This window comes from Rattus norvegicus, chromosome 12, assembly GCF_036323735.1.
Source record: "Rattus norvegicus strain BN/NHsdMcwi chromosome 12, GRCr8, whole genome shotgun sequence".
Lineage (NCBI taxonomy): Eukaryota > Metazoa > Chordata > Mammalia > Rodentia > Muridae > Rattus > Rattus norvegicus.
Genome location: NC_086030.1, coordinates 15,267,988 through 15,273,514, shown reverse-complemented (window position 1 = coordinate 15,273,514; position 5,527 = coordinate 15,267,988). Strand labels below are relative to the sequence as shown.

The window sequence follows — 5,527 nt, the reverse complement described above, 5'->3', positions numbered from 1 at the left end:
ACATTTATTTCTATTTTTATTATCTTTAAGTTGTATTTCTTCCCATGAGGCCTCAACCATAACCCAAAGAACTGCAGGTAACTGAGGAGTGCTGAGAACGGGAGAAATGGTCTTCCCCGGGGGAAGAACACAGTAATTGGTTATCCAAGACCAAAGGATTAGCCCTGAAAACACATGTACAAGTAACATTGTGCAGTCAGAGCATGGTGCATTTCTGCATTTAGGGATACATGTATATATGTATATTTATGCATATGTATGTGTGTATATGCATATGTGTATATATGTAAAAATAATTAATGAGAAAGGAGTCCATGAATTTGAAGTAGAGAAAGGAAGAGGACATAACATAATTTTATTGTAGTTTCAAAAAGTGAAAGGAACAATTTTTTTTCCGGAGCTGGGGACCGAACCCAGGGCCTTGCGCTTCCTAGGCAAGCGCTCTACCACTGAGCTAAATCCCCAACCCTCAGACTCTTAACTCTTAGGGGTAGCAGGAATTTTTATTCTTTTTCCTTTATTTATTTATTTATTTATTTATTTATTTTCGGAGGTGAGGCCGAACCCAGGGCCTTGCGCTTGCTAGGCAAGCGCTCTACCACTGAGCTAAATCCCCAGCCCAGGAACAATTTTTTTACGGTTATTTTTATTTATGTAGTAGTATGTGGGACTGAACCCAGGACTTCACACACACAGAACCGACACTTTACCACTGATCTGCATACCCCAGTCTCTGCGGTGATCTGCAGCTTTCAAAGGATGGTGGAGGATCTTCATAGCAAGTAACATTGGAACGGAGGCTTGGAAGGGATACAGGAGGGAGCCAGTGCGGTAGAAGGAGACATCGTGTGATCAGGGGAGAGCAGTGTGTGGGCCTCTGCATGCTGCAGAGGTAAAAGAAATACTCTAATGGCGGATCTCAACCTTCCTAAATGCTCAGACACTTTAATACAGTTCCTCATGTTGTGCTGACCCCAACCATACCATTATTCTCATTGTGACTTCACAGTTTTGCTACTATTGTGAATCATAATGTAAATACCTGTGTTTTCCGATGTTCCCAGGAGACCCCTGTCAAAGGGTTTACTCTGCCCGCAAAGGGGTCGAGGCCCCCAGGTTGAAAACCACTGTTCTGTGAGGTAATCAGAACCCAGACTAGGAAGCAACGGTAGCCCTTACATGACTTGTGGGTTTTTCTCTAAGCGACACAGAGATCCATTAGCTCCTCTCTCTCTGTGTCCCTCAGCGACCCAGCCGCTGCTCCTGTTTCAAAGATTTCACAGCCTCTCAAAACAGCACCCAGCTGGGGACCAAGTGTTTAAACACAAGAGCCCGTGACAGACGTTGCACGTTTGAATTGTACCAGGCTACACTGGACACCAGTAAATCTGGTAACAGACAGGTACAGAGGAACCGGTTGAAGAGCAGATACTCGAGAGCGGTGGTTCTCAACCTGTGGGTAGCAACCCCCTTTTGGAGGGGGATGGGTATCAGATATCCTGCATATCACAGAGTTACATTACAATTCGAAACAGTAGCAAACTTGCGGTTATAAAGTAGCAACAAAAATAATTTTACAGTGACGGGTGGTCACCGCGACACAAGGAGCTGTATTCAAGGGTCACAGCGTCAGGAAGGTTGAGAAATGCCTCTCTGGGCTGCTGTTAATTGGATAAAACCGCAGAGGGGAGGGGCGAGGGGGAGGGGGTGGAGGGAGCCAAGAGGAGGCACAGCGTTGATGGAGCAGCTAAGATGGTGTGTTAGTCGGGGTTCTCTAAAGTCACAGAACTTCTGCAACGTCTCTCTATATTAAGGCAATTTATCTCAATGACTTACAGCCTGTAGTCCAACTAACTGACAGTGAGCAGCTGTGGATGGGAAGTCCAAGAACCTAGTAGTTGCTCGGTCCCATGAGGTGAGGTGTTTCTCCTGGTCTTCTGTACAAGCTGGAAGCCTGAAGAAGCGGGTTCTAACAGATGTGCTGGCAGGTAAGTACCAGCAGGTAAAGAAGAGTGAGTCTTCCTTCTTCCAATGTCCTTATGTGGGTCTCCAGCAGAAGGTGTGGCCCAGAGTAAAGGTGTGTACCACCATGACTGGATCTGGGATTTGCTTTGTCCCAGGCTGACCTTGAACTCAGAGATCTCCTTGCCTCAGTCTCCTGGGATTAAAGGCCTGTACCACCTTGCCTGGGCTTAAGCTTTTCATGACCACTGTGCCTCAAGATCTCCATGCCAAGATCCAGTCAGAAACTTGTATCTCCCAGCCTCAAGATCTGGATCACAGGTGAGCCTTCCATTTCTGGATTGTAGTTCATTCCAGATGTAGACAAGTTGACAACCAGGAAAAGCCATTACAGACGGGAAGGTTAACCAACCAACGTCACATTCACATGTGACCACATTGAAATTATCACGTGGAAAATTCCAGAAATCAGCAATGCATGTCTCTTAAACTACAAAGTCCTTCTGAGCAGTACAATGAAGACTTCTGGAGACCTTCTTTATCAGCACATCCACACTGTCTGTGCTACCCTCCCACTTGGCACTTGCAAACCTCAGTTACCAGATCAAGGCTCCTTAAGCATAGCCATGTTGTGTATGCTACCCTCCTGTTCATCACTCAGAAGCTACCTCAGTTATCAGACCATCTGTTGAGGTATCACCTTGCTTGTGTGGCAGTGTCTGCCCATGAGGCCTGGGCAGGGGAGGGAATGGTCCTACCACTGGCTCTGGAGACCAGATTCCCAGGGTTGGACACAACTCGACCCCACTCCTGGTTTAGACTGGATTCTCAGGGTTCCACGGTTCTTGTTCACTTCATCCTGTAGGCACTGATCATATCCCTCACAGCATGGCAAGAAGGGCAAGTATGTACGATATGGTATTTTAAGATCGAAATGATTCGGGCTGGAGGGATGGCTCAGCGGTTAAGAGCACTGACTGCTCTTCCAGAGGTCCTGAGTTCAATTCCCAGCAACCACATGGTGACTCACAACCATCTGTAATGAGATCTGATGCCCTCTTCCGGTGTATCTGAAGACAGCAATGTTGTATTCATATAAATAAAATAAATCTTTAAAAAAAATAGAAATGATTCATTCGCATAACTTTGATTAAAGGATATTGTTATAATCTATTTTATTATTGTTCTTAACCTTTTACAGTACTTAATTAAGCATTATATATCATGTAAGTGTGCATGTGTGTATGTGTGCATGCATGTGTGTATATGTGTGCATGTGTATGCATGTGTATGTGTGTGCATGTGTGTGTACATGTCTGTGTGTGCATGTGTGCATGTGTGTGCATGTGTGTATGTGTGCATGCATGTGTGTATATGTGTGCATGTGTATGCATGTGTATGTGTGTGCATGTGTGTGTGCATGTGTGTGCACATGTGAGTGTGTGTATGTGTGCATGCAAGTGTGTGTATGTGTGCATGCATGTGTGTGCATGTGTGTGCATGTGCGTGTGTGTGTGTGAATGTGTGTGCGTATATATATATGGAAAAATCATAGCCTTGGGACTATGGTTTCAGGCATACTTTGGAGTTCTTACAATGAATCTCTTGAGGAGAAGGGAAGGTTACCCTAGAGAATGTTTGAGTCTGGCTTTACAGGAGGTAGCAGGTGAAACTGGAAGGAAGAAGCGAGACAATGGCCAGGAGAAGAAAAGAGGGTCAGGATGGGGTCTGAGTGCTATGCATGCAGAAGTCTGGTGCAGACATGGTTGAGGTGGTGCGATTGGTGGGGGCTCCCTTCGACCTATTTCCATTCCCTCCAAAAGATCCAAAGCATTTCCCGTGCCCTCATACTTTATATCAGTTTTGCAATTTTTAATATAAACCAATGGATTATTGAAGACCATTCCATTATTCATCTGGAATCCATTTTTACCTTTGAAAAGCAAGCATTATTTTCCATCGCTCCCTCCCTTGAAACGCTCTGGGCTTCCCACACTACCTGCTCGCTTTCCGCTTTAGAAGCTGGGAAAAGTTCCTGGCAGGCTCCATGGTCAGGGTGGATGGGTGCCCAGTGCCCTGGGCCTAGAATGGCGATCGATGGACTCTCGGTGTAAAGGAGGCTTATAGCTGTTGGATTCAAACCTTGCAGTCTGTTCATGCAGTCATGAAAATGTTCAGAATTTAATGACCAAAGCATAGCAGGCAAATAGCAGAGTGGGCATAGCAGATGAGGGAGTAATAAGTCAAACACAGAGAGCCTCGGGCCTTCGGCTTGGGGTGGGTGTTTTTGTCGCTGGCTGGCCAGTGTGGCTTCTGTATTTAAACTGAGCCAGGCCATGAGTGTGAGCCAACCCATTACTCCATCTGTTGGGGACAGCCTCAGAAACAGGGCTGCCCTGCTTAGGGAAAGAGATTCAACTTGCTAAAGACTCGATGTTCATGCTCTCCCCAAATGCTGCTGCAGAAGCTCTAACTTCTGACAAGATGGTCCGAGGAGGTGGAGCCTCATGAATGACGTCAGAGATCCCAAGGGATAAGACAAGAGACAAGACTGGTGCCACCAAGACTGACCTGAGTTGAGGGCCAGAGACTTATGTGATAGAAGCAGAGAACTGACTCTTGCAAGTTCCCTGACCTCTACATGTGCACCAATACATGTGTACTGATGTATATATACAAATAAATGTGATAAAAACTTTAAGAAGGGAAGGAGAGAGGGAGGGAAAAAGGAAGGGGGGAAGAAGAAGAAGAAGAAGAAGAAGGAGAAGGAGAAGGAGAAGAAGAAGAAGAAAGAGAGAGAGATAGATAGATAGAGAGAGAGAGAGAGAGACTTCTTATGAGCCAGGAGGTGACCCCTCCTCAGAACTATCTATTCATGCTGACACCTTGGTCTCCTTTCTGTCTGTCTGTCTGTATTTCTTTCTTGGCATTGTTTCCGTGTTTGTTGATTTTGAGGCAAGGTCTTGAACTTGCTGTGCAGATAAGATGGCTTTGAACTCATGATCATCCTGACCCCACATCCCAAGTGCTGGGATTACAAGCTGGAGGTACCATGCTTGTTTGCTTGATTAATTAATTAATTAATTAATTAATTATGTTGTTTATTATATTTTTGGGTTTCGAAGATATATTTTTACGATGTAGCCCAGGCTGGCCTTGAACTCACTGTGTAATGGAGACTGGTCTTAAACTCAGGAGCCTCCTGTTTTAGCCTTCCAAGTGCTGGGATTATAGACAGGTTCCACCAAGCCTGGCAGTTGACACCTTGACCTTAAACTTCCAGTCCCTAGACTCATGAGAATTGCGTTTCTAATGTTTAAGGCTCCAAGTCTGCTGTGTTTTGTTATAGCAGCCTATGGTAACCGAAAAGGAGGACTTTGGATCTGGGGAGAGAGCTTAGTGGGGAAAGTACCCATCGTGAACGTGTAAAGATCAGAGTTCTGGTCCCTAGAATCCATTCTTGTAATCTCTGGGGGTGTGGGGTTTGCGGGAGTGGAGAACGGAGATCCGTGGAGCTTGCTGGAAAACCAGTCCAGCCTGCTTGGCAAAGTTCCAGGCCAAGGAG

General features: G+C 45.6%; 1 long non-coding RNA gene across 1 annotated transcript; it reads left to right on the top strand.

The window, feature by feature from the left end:
* The first annotated feature begins 1,144 nt into the window (after window positions 1-1,144).
* Window positions 1,145-3,084, top strand: LOC103693619 (uncharacterized). The gene is made up of 4 exons (XR_595258.4): window positions 1,145-1,402; window positions 1,839-1,988; window positions 2,121-2,283; window positions 2,828-3,084. It is a non-coding gene; the product is annotated as an uncharacterized LOC103693619 (long non-coding RNA).
* The last annotated feature ends 2,443 nt before the right edge of the window (window positions 3,085-5,527 follow it).